The following is a 13,491-nucleotide window of genomic DNA, read 5'->3' as shown; positions in this document are numbered from 1 at the left end:
TAATTTTTAAGGATGTTACAGTCTAGCTTTAAGGCTTGTCTGGAATATTGGGGTTCAACAAAAATATACTTGACTTCTACACTGGTTGTTAGATACATTGAAAAAATAATTAAGGTCATAAATACGATTTTCTTCCTACTTAAGCCAGCAAAAGCTTTGAAAATTCTTCTAAAAAGGCCAACATAAAAAGATTTCTTTTTTATTGAGTTGTAAAATGGTGAACCATTAATTTAATAAAACGCTTTTAAAAGGCAAACGAACTTGTATTTCAACATTATAGCTGGATAAATGAGTTCAAAAGGAAACAGTTGGTTTTCAATTTGGTTAAATAATTAAATTTTTAAAACGCCAACTTTGGTTAATGAATCCAATCTTGGAGTTTGTGAAGGGTTTTAATTATATGATTTGTTAACTGAAGGTGGGTCAAGACAGACGTTTTGTTACTTAAAAAGTTTTGTATTTAACTTACATTTTGTGTTTATTGGAATAATGTAACTGGACCTACAAAAAAAATAACAAACCATAGTATCGAATAACGTTAATGTACTAAGATTTAATTGAAATCCATGTATTACATTGAAAAGTAAATTTTAGTTAAACTTATTAAGTAAATGTATGTTTTTTATTCTTAAATGGTTTTTCCAATAAGTAAGCGACTCTCATATTCAAAATAACATAAAATTCAGATAGAAATTGCTTTCTTGATCTCAAAAAAAACCTCTCCTCTAACCAACAAGGGCCCATTTTAATTTCCTTCATTTTTCAAGCCTTTCTCCCGACCAATGTATTAAATACATTCTATATAATTTCTTTCCCAAAACAAGAAAACGTTTTCATATTTATCCTGCAACGATTCCAACAAAATCTAAAGCCTATTCACTTGGAAACCACACAGCTATTAACCACATCGCCAAGTTATGCGCGAAATAAAAACTCATTTAAATTTATGCATTAGATAACGTTTGCACCATTATATTTTAAGCAAGCAAAAAATAAAGAGTTTTCTTTATGGGTGTTATAAGTGATCGTCTATTACACCGTAGTCTTTGATTATAATATTTGTTTGTTTGAAACCTTTTTCCACGTTTTTATAAACTCACTTTCTTGTTTGTTTGTGTGTCGTTCCGGTTGGATTTTTGCAACTCAATTTTGAGGCACTTTCCGATAAGCTGGCAGGCTGAAATTTTCAGGATAGCTTTAAACCCGATGTCAATGCAATTAACAACTATAAAATCTGACGAAATTTTATAAAATTTGACATTTAAAAACGTAGGCTTTTATTTTTTTTTTAATTTACAGTTTTAAAACCAGGTAAAAAATATTTGAAGTTTAAACTAAACAGCAGCAACATTGTACAGCCGGTTAGACTGGAAGCAGAGTCCAACATAGTTGGGCAGAGGCTAGGATGATGGTAAGGCATGAAATAAAATACTGAAAAGAAAAGACATAAAAAAGTGACAGTAGAGGAAAAATAATAATCACAAGAAAGATGTGAAATTATGGTAAATAGCATTTGTTTAGTAATGTATAAAAAGTATGTACATATGTTTAATTTCGCAAGGAAATATAATGTAATTAGGAAGTTACAAAACGGTGTAAATGTACCTAACAGTATAATCTCCCATGCACAGCTCATTTAACAAAGACCTTTAACATGAAAGAACTTTCGATTCCCTGATTTCTCACACCAATGGGCACAAAACAAATTCACATTTCTCATTTTTTCGCTGACATTTGAATCATACTCGTCAAGCATTTTATTATCCTTTTACTATGATGGATTTAACTTTTGAAGAATAAGCTCCAATTTTATTTATTTAAATAATAGTGCCTTGGAAAATCAATGGATGACAGTCAAAATGTAATGTTTTAAAGTGCCCCAGCACTTGATACATTACATTTTCTAAAAACGTATTTAAACATGTCATTTGTTATAACAATTCGAAGACCATAGTCAGTGGAGTTAAATGTTGAGTTTCAATTAGTTTCATAACTATTAATAGGAGCAGTTAAAGTATTATGTAGTAAAAACGTCAACTTATCCATTCGGATTACGTTTGGCGGCCTCAGTAAAAATTAGGTCACACGAAATTAATTAGGCTTACAAAAAATATCGTTTGTATGACGAATAAAAATAACACAGGCACTTGGCAAAAGATAATTTACGAAAATTAATACTGTTTACTTGAAGCACGGTTTATGAGATACGGCCTAGTGGCGTACAGACAAACAGACACCGAAGCTAAAGTAGTAGAGCTCCGTATTTCGCTTTGGGTACGAAACTAAAAAATACGACATTTCACACAACTCAAATAAAGTAACAATTTAATGAAATACCAAGGATAAAATACTCATCCCAAGTATTAAAAACGTCTCAGCTGTTACAAACAAAAATAATGTTCCTGTTTTATTATATTAATAAAAGACGTAACGAGTTTAATGTTGGCGACTCCAGCGGTTAAAATAAACTTAGCTAACAGTGTTGAAGAGTTTTCAGCAACTGTCACAGGGAGTAGATCGAATTAGCCACACCTCCCCTTCGTGGGGACGTAACAATTTAATTAGTGAAATTTTGACGAACTCGAGCACTTTTAGAAGCAAGAAATTGTGTGAAAGTTTCCCCTTTTTCCCCTTTCATTGAAAAATCTAGTTGTGACTTGGGTTGGCTTTCGTAATTGTTTGGCTTCTTGTTTGGTTTTACTACGTGTTGTCAGGGTGATATAATTATAAAGATTGTTTTGAGTTTGACTCTCTTAGGTTTAAGCGTCGTTATTATAGTAGATAAATTTCTATCTTAGATAATATATTAAATACTTTGATTTTACACTATGTTTAATGTTATTGAATTAAAATTGGCAGACTTGCTGAAGGATATAAGGAGCAAAAACTTATAAAATAAATCACGTAAACGGTAAATTGACGCGAACATTAACAATTTGACAGAGGTCAAGATCGGCCGCAGTCCCAAGCAGAGTATGGGCAAATATTTTAAATTAAAATTGATAATGCAATCGGATAATTTCTGCAGTCTTTAATTTTTCCGCCTCAACAATAGACGTTTTTCTAAACCGTAATACCAAGTCTTTGTTTGCCACACTAGATCTCAACTGAAACTGTCGGCTCTAAATCCAGACGGCTCGCTTTCGTTTATTTTTAGACCTTTTACATTGAGAAGTGTCTGCAACGTCCGTGTTACTCGGCTTTTATTATTTGGTAGGCTATTTTTATTCCTCTGATATAATATGGTTCGTGTACTTATCATTATTTCGTTTCGTTTAATTTCTGAAGGCAGATTTTGGTAAGATCCAAGCTGAATCAACGTACCCACCAACAGGATTTGAGCACGTCGCGTCGGCTGCCCCGAAGTCTATTCAGGTCAGCTAATGTCTGTGAATGTACCTGGCCTATCAGACGTGCTTTGGGTTAATAGTAACTCTTTTTGTGTTCGTATGGTAATTTGTTTGAAGACTCCTTTCATTAGATGCATTGTTCTACTAATCAATTGCTTAAAACTGTTAAGGCAGATGCCGTGAGGGAACCGGCACACAACTTTGATTAAGTGATAAAAGAAGCTTCATTATCAGTTAAGTAAGTATTAGTATTCATTAAAAAAAATGTTAAATCATTCTGGCGAATACTCGTTCATATTCATATATGAACGTGCAACAAATGTGACTTTTTCTTTTTTGTTTCTTTTGGAAAAGGGATGTTTACTTGAACTTTGATAAATCATTTTTACACATTGTTATACATTCACTTTCTTGTGATGTTCACTGATGTTTATTTGTGGTTCTGGTTGGATTGGTGTAATGTAATGAAGTGGCATTTAAAAACGTGGCTATTTCGATAAATCTATTAATTATTTTTAAACGTGTTATGAAGTTTGTTCTTGCTAACTTTGACCCTATTATTCCCTTTTGAGATTCAGGTCTTTTATTTTTATCTTTTACCTGGATTATCCAGATAGAATCTAGTTCAATAACTTATCGGTCTCAGCTGCATCTGCACTAGTCAGGACCATTAATGGCTTCTTTGAAAAGTTTTCTCCTGTTTTCTTTTAAACTTAGCGTGTATATGCGATAAACATTGAAAACACATATAGAAATACATTTCGTCCTTTAGAAATGAAACATTGTTTTTTTGTTTTTTCTTAGTTAATAGAGGATTTTAGGGTCTCCGATAATGTGCAACGACGCGTAGATATATATATATATTTTTTTTGTAAAGAGGTTGTTAATTTTTAGCTTCTTACCTTGAAATATTATTGGTTTAACTTAAAAATGTGTATGCGCTTATTAAATTGAGTTTTAATTAGAAATCAGTTCAAAACAGATGTCACAGTAGTCAAAAGTGGTAGTTCTGCAGGTGGAAGTGTTTTTTTTAAGGAAAAAAACATTACCGTTTTACACTTTTTTAATTCTTGTATTAATAGATACGTAAATGGCGAAGTTGTCTCGCTGACTGACATCTCAACGCAGGTCCAAAACTAAACGGGTTAGTTTGCAAACTTACACAACTCAGCTTTTTTCACGTTGGGGACTACTTACTCAACATGCACCGAAGGCGGGTAAATTGGAATTTTGGAAGTATAAAATTACAATCGAATAATTAACAACTTAGTATAAAGTTCAAAAAAGGGCGTTAGTATGCTAATTTTATAAAAATTACTATTAAAACTAGAATAGAACAAACAAACATAGTATAATTTGTTAAAATAAGTGAGAAAACACTTTTTATACAAACTAAATGATAAAATTATACCAAAAGCTACTTACCACGTAGATGGAGGAGCTGGGATTTGAACCCAGTACTTTCAGCATGCGAAGCAGACACTCTACCACTGAGTCACACCCCCGTTGCAGTTATACGTCAAAATTTTCTCTCATATTCCTCGAGGAGAGTAATAATGGCAATGAAAATAAGGCTAGTGTCTTGACTATTTTATTTAGTCTTGCTGTACTTGTCCAGTGTAAACGTCCAGTGTTTTCCACGTTTGCATTAGGTATTAAACTCACTTTTCTTGTTTGTTAGTCGTTCTGATTGGATTTTTGCAACTCAATGTTGAGGCACTACCAAATAAGCTAGCAGGCTGAAATTTACATTGGAGCTTCACCCGATAATAACGAAATTTATTTATTTTGAACCGATTTTGATTGAATTCGAAAGGGGTGACATTTAAAGACGTGGGTTTTTAGATTTATTAAATGTATTAATTTTACTTTGATATTAATATGTTATTTAACAACTCTTGACACGGTTGGTCCGCAGACGGGTGACCATCTTTATCATAACGAGTTCCTCCGTGTTTTGGAAGGCACGTTATAATGATGATTTAAATGATTTGTTTATACCAAATTTATATAAATATAACCTCCTTTTAAATACAAAGTGAGTACAAATCTTGAGATAGTTCACTATAGAAGCCTTATATTATAATTTGTCAGTCCGTTGTCACCTTAATATAATAAATAGACGTTGGTCCACAAGTTGTTTCATAAATCACTAGCGAATAGCTTGACGCCTGATTTTATTTGGGTTTCTGCGGTAAATATGACAAATGTATATCACGGATGTCGTAAATCATGAGATGTTGAATTTGTATAAATTATTACTTTTTTTTCTAGTTTTATTAATGGCGGAATATATTGCGTTTGTAGTGTCTGTCTGGTTTGAAGATGAGTTACTGTTTCCGTATTTTTTATTAAGGTTTCGTAGAGCAGAATGTTGACTTTTTTAATGTGTTTTCTTTATTTGTCGCTATCTGGTAACTACAGAGTGCAGTTTTCAAATGTGTTATTTAAATGGTAAAGGTTTGGAATCTTTTATAGATTTTTTATTTACAAAGAATGCTTTTGTCAGTCCAACAACATAAAAAAGGTGAGGATTTTTTCCAACATAGGAAAATCTCACTTTTCAGTTTTAGATAACAAAACAACCCAGAAAATACTAGTAGATAAAATTAAACACCAACTGTCGTTAAACCTCCAAATAATAAAAAAAATAACTCAGCAATCAGAAAGGATCCAGTATAAAAAAATATCCATATAACATGGTTATAACGTTACTTAACAGCTAATAACAGTCAGGACAAACTGTTTGAGCTCAATAAAAGTGTTAATGAGGCAATAAGTGTACGCTACAGGAACCTTCATGGCCTCATAAAGGATAATGAAATTCTTTATTAACGACGTTATATCAAAGGTATGTTTGACAAATGTGATGTTTCGGATTGTTTTATTACATTATGTTTTTGGTGTTGAAATAGACAAGAAAATGCTGTGCCCTACGGGGTCCATAATTGATCATTGTACCTAAAATTACCACCTGTAACTACATTATGGAAGCAATAAAGTATTGAGTATTGAGAAACGTCAGCATGTTCAGACAAATGATATTTCTAGAATAGAGAAATTCAATAGAAATAGACATGAAAAGTTTATCAAAAAATATCAATTAAATAGCTGTTGCCCGCGGGCCCGCCTGCGAATCGAAAATGATAGTACGGAAGACAAAAATTATTACTAGCCTGGAATGACCCATTGCTGGGAAAACTCCTCTCCACTCTTCTTCCTCTTGCCTCTCTCATGAGCCGCGAGTGACCAGTTCGGTAAGAACGAATCCAGGTCTCCCCGCCGTCTCCGTCTAGATATGCCTCGCTGACGGAAGAATAAAATCGGGATAAAAATGATATAATATGTTAATTCTGGTTATAACATATCTGTGTACCAAGTTTCGTCTAAAACCTTTCAGTGAAAGAGCAAAAAGCATCCATACATGCAAACTTTCGCCTTTATAACGTTTTAAGTTTAAAATTGTTTTAGTAATATAAAGCCTCCAAATATACAATCTAGATGGTTTTATAGCTCGACGCTAACATTGTCTACCAGAATTAATAAGGAAATGGAGAAGTATTTTCAATTAACACTTTCATTTGTATTCCAATGAAGTGTTCGCTTGAATGGGCGCGAGTTATTTCATAAGGTTTGCTGTAATTTCTGTTTTCAAGAATTCGTTAAGTTATTTCTGTTGTTATGTAAAATTAAATTGTAGATGTAGATAAATAAATGAAAAAAACAAAAATAATATTGTTATTTGTTTTTTTGTTAGTAGCCAAATTAGATATTATAGGACAGAAAGACGGTTTTATTTATTTCTGTAGTTTAAAACAGAAAAATTGAGAACCTTCTACTATTTAAAGGAGTTTGATAAAGTAATCGTTGTAATTTTTTAGCCTGACCTTTTCAGTACTGTTCTTTTAGGTATGTTATAAATGGCTTATCAACAAAAAACCTGATTAAAAGCAAAAGAAAAACAAATAAAAAGAAACGTTCTATCAGAACACCCACCTACTTACCATTATTACTTCGTTAAACCGTAACCATAAGTAGCCTTAGTAATTACTGGGCAGTGAGGTACAGTCAGCAACAAATTCGTTAGATAGAACTGACATGTCAAAGGTTGTGACGACAAGCAATGGGAAAATAATTTTCACTTGTCAAAAACGCAGATGAAAACATCGGGGGCAAACCATCACATTTTTGAGTCTTTCAAAGGTCAGGGGTCTATAGCAATCAAAAAAAGGTTGAAAACAGCTGAACACAACAAAATTCAATAAGTAGATGTTATGATTATTCTCTAAAAATAGTTGCACTACAAAACCCTTAAAAATGTAAATACTTCTGTTGCTGACTCTACTAAGCTTCTATGTATGCTAATTTAATTTAACGCAGTATCACTTAGCCTTGATTGTTTACATCTGTTTATTACCTTAAGGCCAGTCTTGACCTTACTATGTCACGATTATCGCCTCAATTAATTAGGGGGTAAGTGGATTGGGGTATGACCTTGTTAGGGATGGTGTACGATGTGATACATGGGATCAGGGAAGTTTGCAGTTCTCTTATGGTCGCCGTTAAAAATAAAAGCGAAGCACTTGAAGCATAAGTGGGAAAAGTATGGCATATCAATCCAGGACGCGGAGTGTTCCAGAGAGAGAAAAAGAAAAGCCCGCTGAGGAGAATGGTAGGTATGTACCTTTAGTGAAGGTCAAAAATGTGATAAAAAGATTCCTCAAAACTTTCCTACTTAAATTTCCTAAAATGCCAATTCTTTCTATTTTCCTTACATAAACAGAGTAGAAGACTGATTTCCTCATTAGATCGTAACCGAGTTTAAAACTACTCAAAATCCATAAAACGTTCTTTATTCGCAATTTAATTATTTTTACAACTGAACCACAATTGCGGTTAGCAGTATTTCCAACTAATGAAGGATTAATTTTATCAAATTACGAAACCCAAGCCAGCTGAGCCACTTGCAACAGCTTGCGAGTCTGTGTAAAGCTTATCTAGGTCACATGCTCTGTATTATGAGATGTGATCATAGCCTCTGTGGTCTTAGTAAAAGGACTCACTGTCAAGCAAAAAATAATTGATTTTATGACATTTGAAATCCTTTACTTAGTTTCACCTGTCTCGTTGTTTGCGAGTCTGCTTCCTATATCTTCGAGTTATAATTTAATTATATATGTAGATGTATGCAAAATAATAAAAATAAACACAACATCGCAAAATAAGATGCACAAAGGTTCAATGCACAAATTTCTACCAGCAGAACTGCGATACAAGAAGTGTTTAATATTGACTGTTAACTGTATGCGACTTAAAAAAATAAGTAATAAGAGAAAAAATGTATGCCTTCATTATAATACCTACAAATACACGTACACCCTATATATTATTATTTGTAACGCATTTCGGAATGGACCCCGGCGAAAGGGGCTGAAAAAGCTTTCCGGGACTAGGGGAAGTCCATGAAAATATCCCAGGAAAAAGGTATTATCTAGTCCATTAGTAAGATTGATCGCTATTAAGGTTATCTGCGTACTTTTTTGAAATTTATTTGCCTTCGCAGAATTGCATACATTGGGAAAATTAAGATATCTTGGGAAAATCCTAATAAAAACATCATGGAGTGGTCTGGGATAGAGGATAGCTGTTCTGCCAAACTACTGATGAGGAGGACTGCAACCAGATGACCATTAACCCTCACTAGTTGGAGAGCTAAGATTAAAGAAGGAGAAGGTAATTCCTGAAGATAATCTCCCTTCAAATTACCCTTACAATACATCAATCCAATAAAAACTTCTGGAATGAATTATAGATAATGAGGATAAAATCAAATTGAATCAGGGTAAAGGCAACATTCGATCACTCCTCATAATACCCCATTTCCCTTGCAACTTACAAAATCAACAAATAACCAACAAAATTTCTCAAAACCCAGCAAAACTTTCACGCACATCCATTGTTATTCAAAAAAGCCCACTTAGGTCCATAAAATATTTTATTACGATACAAGAATCGAGTGCAAAAGCGACATCTCGCGGTTACAAATGGGGTCGTCAAAAGGCAATAACATGACGGTCTTTTGTTCCCGAATGTTCCTGAATTAGTTGGCAGGCCTCGAAACAGCCGAGTTAGGGCCATTGAGGCCAATGGCAATGCAAATTAATAGTTTTTCGATATTTCACTGTTGAACTCTTGGCAGGATAATGTACTTGCGAAGTGTTCGAGTCGGTAAACTCTCGTTTATGAGATACTGTTTTTGAAATTGCGGATTGAGAAGCAAGGTTGTTTTTTTTTGTTTGGAACGTTTTTTCGGTTGAGTATTCTATACTAATATGTACTACCTTCGGTACCTTCTTACAAGTAAATGTTTCTTATTTTCTTTCTTTCATTAGCAGTTGGTACGAAGTGTGAAGACTAAAATAATAGTACTCAGTTATCTGTGATATTATTTTGTGTTTTGTTGTTGCCTTCACAATATTGGAAATGTGTTATTGAAATTTCTTTAGTAAGTTTATCATCCCATTTAACTTCGGAGAGTATGTATGTATGGTATTTTAGGACTTTTATATTTTAAATTACTAAGGCCTAAATTAATGTATTTAATATGTAACATTCACTCTCATCAGCCTATCTATATTATTATAATTGAAGTTTGACTCGCTCTGCGTAGGAGCTAAATTTTGGTTCTCAACCAATTTTCCATTTTGAATAAATTTTATCGCGGGTTCAAAGACAGTAAATTTAATTTTGTAGAACATGTTGAATGTTAGGTCATGAATTATGTGAATTTGTTATTAAATCATCTATTTTTTCGTTCCTGACAGTTAAGTGAAAAGAGAAATGTTAAGATGGTTTTTGCCTTATGGCAATCTGACTGATAAGAAATAAATGCCAAGTGTAATTTCGACAACCTTTAAAGTCAGAGGAAACGCTCAAATGGGTGACAGGTCCAAGTCACGTGACGTATCGAAATGAAATGTCATCTCTTTTGGCTGGAGTTGTTAATAGGAAACTTTAATTCCGTTTCGAATACTTAATTTGTTATCATCATCATCAGTGCCTTTAACATTAGATAGATGATAGAAACAGCAGCCGTGTTAGTTTTATTTTTATTTTGGCACTTGCACTAATAACCTAAAAGGCCTCTACGGGAGTGACAAAGCCAGTAGGCAATAAATCAGATCTAATTATCGGTATTTGTGTGCGGTCATAAATTTGATGGGTGACCAATATTTTCATTTTTTTAGCGTGTTGTACGTAACTCGCACATGACCGATTATTAATTTAAGGAAGGTGGAAATGGGAAGGCATTTCCACCTTCCGTTTTCACCTTCGTAATCACCAATTTCAAAATTAATAAAAAGTAAACAGCGTCAATGGCCATCGATGCGGAATTAATGACTTAACTCAGTGTTAATTTGATAATTTGGAACAAATGGGTGATTCCGACGGCTTTTTAATTGGTTAAGGTAACATGTGCTCGATTCGTGGTTAAATGATTTTATCAGAGGTGAAAGGAAATAATGATGTTTGTGCAATTAATGTTATTGCAGATAATCCAACAAGTGTAGATACAGATGGATAGAATATTATTTAATGTTAAATTAATGGGAACTAGCAGTAACGAAACTAATTTGCTATCGGTGGATGTGTTCGTTTCGTCGTTGAGTGTCCATCTATGTCATAATTTCTTCGTGTTTCGGCAGGAACGTCAAACTGTTTATAATTATAAAGGAGTACAATTTACAACGCATGGCCATGCATCGAAACAAAAACGCGGACGACGTAGCACAGTGTTTAGACTTAAAGCTGGCGAAGTCGAAGAGGATAAATCTACGATACTCAAATTAAATTATAGATTATCTATAATACTCAGTTTGGTATTGAAATGTATATGTATATATGACGTGTTTAATATATTTACAATTCCAATCAACTTATCATTTTGCAGCCTTGTTTGCCTACACTCCTGACTTGAAATGCCGGTACAAAAATCCGTATACAATTTCAAACAAATGAATATGAAACTGGAAGGCATAAAAGATAAACAAAACGATATTATGTCTCATAAAAGTAGTTTCATTTTAAGGCACTGCGATCTCAAGTGCCCGCGTTATTACATGTGGTAGTGTGTATAAATGGTTTGTTGTTTGTTTGGGCCGAGAAGATTTCTAGGTATTGTGTTAAATGTAACAAGGTCGAGACGACTGTCTTAGTGAGTAGCAGTCATGAGCAGAAGAAAACTTACAAATTACTGGAGATGAGACATGAAATCAGTTGAATGGCACCTCCCCGTTTCTCCAGACTAGTGTCTACCCAAATATTAAATTAATTAGAAATATTAAAAAAGCAACTAATTATAGTAGACAAGAATGCACGGATAATTTATAGTTAAGCGAAATTCAGCGGATATCAGTGTGAGTTATCCGCGCTTAAAAATCATTAAATTTAAGAGGGTTTTACTACCACATGAAATCGTAACATTCATTTCTAACAAGAAAATACTTTGGATAAATCCCTTATAAAGCGAAAAGACAAAATTAAGTCGACATTAAACGCTAATAAAGAGCTGGGACGTAACTTTTAATCTCATTCCACCACTGCACTGTTGGTAACATTGTATTATACGGCAAGCCTTCTTTCTTTCCATATAAAAATGCATTGCATATTCCCGGCTTTTATGTAAAACAGTTTCTAAAACTTAAGCCTTTTTACCGCGGTAAGGCAAAAAATGCTTCGCGAAGAAACCTCGTTTTTGCTCTGTGCCGGGATTTGTTCGTTTCCTTGATTTCGCCTGTTCAGTGCAATAGTCGTTTTGGCCGGAGAATACTTGGCGAGCGCGGTCGGAGCTACGTATAATAGCGCCAGTTGAATTTCAAACAGTTCCACGTTAGTTTCTTGGCTGTATGTTCCCCTGGCCTTGTGTGAGCGCTTTTCCGTTAAATGTAATGGCCAGAGAATTCGTCGCTGAACAAAATTGCATTGTATTTTTATTTCTTGTTATTATTTTGTTTTTCAATTTAATAACTATTTGAGTTTTGCTAGGAGAGTGTTACCGGATAACAAACTACACGTTCTCAGTCTGAATTAAGAATTAAAATAACAATCACATTCAGGTCAACGTAAAGTTTGCTTTATGTTGAAAATAACTAAAATACCTTCGAAAACACCAAAACGCAACCTAAAAAAACACATGACACGTTAAACAACAAAATAAAGTGTAACATTCTACGTATCCCCAAATATACATAGGTGCACAAGGGACACAGGCCCGGGAGCGGAGTTTAGTGCAGTATACTCTACTCGTATAGTGCAGCACTAATGATGTTTGTCTGCCGCTAATTAGCTTGGGACTGGACTGACCCGAACGAGTGCACGACAATCAGATGTTCGGCACAAACTAATTCTGCTGTTATGGGGTGTCTGTGATTTCTGAAAAATTGAACCATGTGTTGTGTAATAATGAGACTGATTCCAGTTGATTGAATGTTTCTATAATGTAACGTTTTGGGCTATTTAAAGAGAGATTTGATGGTTTTCTTGGTTTTTGTCTTCTTCATTTCTATGAAGTTTTATTTGACTGCAGGTTGAAGCATGGCGAACCATACAGTGGGACAGATTTTTGGATGAAATAATTATGAAATATTAATTATTCTTCTTTTTTTTCAGATGATGCTTTTATTTCTTAATTTGGATTTGTGAAAATAAAATATGACACCGATAGTTTTCCGACAAACATTTTTTTCAATTTAATTCAGTCCTATAACAAACACAATTTACTGTCACACTATTACAATAAGCTTCAGGTAATAGTTTTAGTTAGTTTTGCAAAACATCAAATAACTTTATCATTGTTAAAATAAAATACATTTTCACAACTGAGTTTCATAAATGAAATGTGAATCGCGCGCTGCAATTTTTTTTATTAATTTTATTGTGGCTTCTAATATTTATTAATGCAATGAACGTTGTTGGTTTGTTATGATTGAAACGATTTCTACAATATTTATGGCTTAAATATTAGTAAAGGATTAGTCACTTTTTGCCGCAATTCAGCGTTAATGAGGAGGATACGAGTCGGACTCGCGAAACGGATTGTTCGGTACATATAGGTTAGAGACACAAAAAAAAATACTACAAA

The 13,491-nt window shown here is 33.5% G+C and overlaps 1 non-coding gene across 1 annotated transcript; it reads right to left on the bottom strand.

Annotated features, from left to right (window-relative positions):
• Positions 1–4,783: 4,783 nt before the first annotated feature.
• Trnaa-cgc lies at positions 4,784–4,855 on the bottom strand. Its single transcript has one exon. It is a non-coding gene; the product is annotated as a tRNA-Ala (tRNA).
• Positions 4,856–13,491: the final 8,636 nt, after the last annotated feature.

The sequence above is a fragment of the Trichoplusia ni genome, chromosome 12 (genome assembly GCF_003590095.1).
Source record: "Trichoplusia ni isolate ovarian cell line Hi5 chromosome 12, tn1, whole genome shotgun sequence".
Lineage (NCBI taxonomy): Eukaryota > Metazoa > Arthropoda > Insecta > Lepidoptera > Noctuidae > Trichoplusia > Trichoplusia ni.
This window is presented reverse-complemented; position numbering and strand designations above follow the sequence as displayed.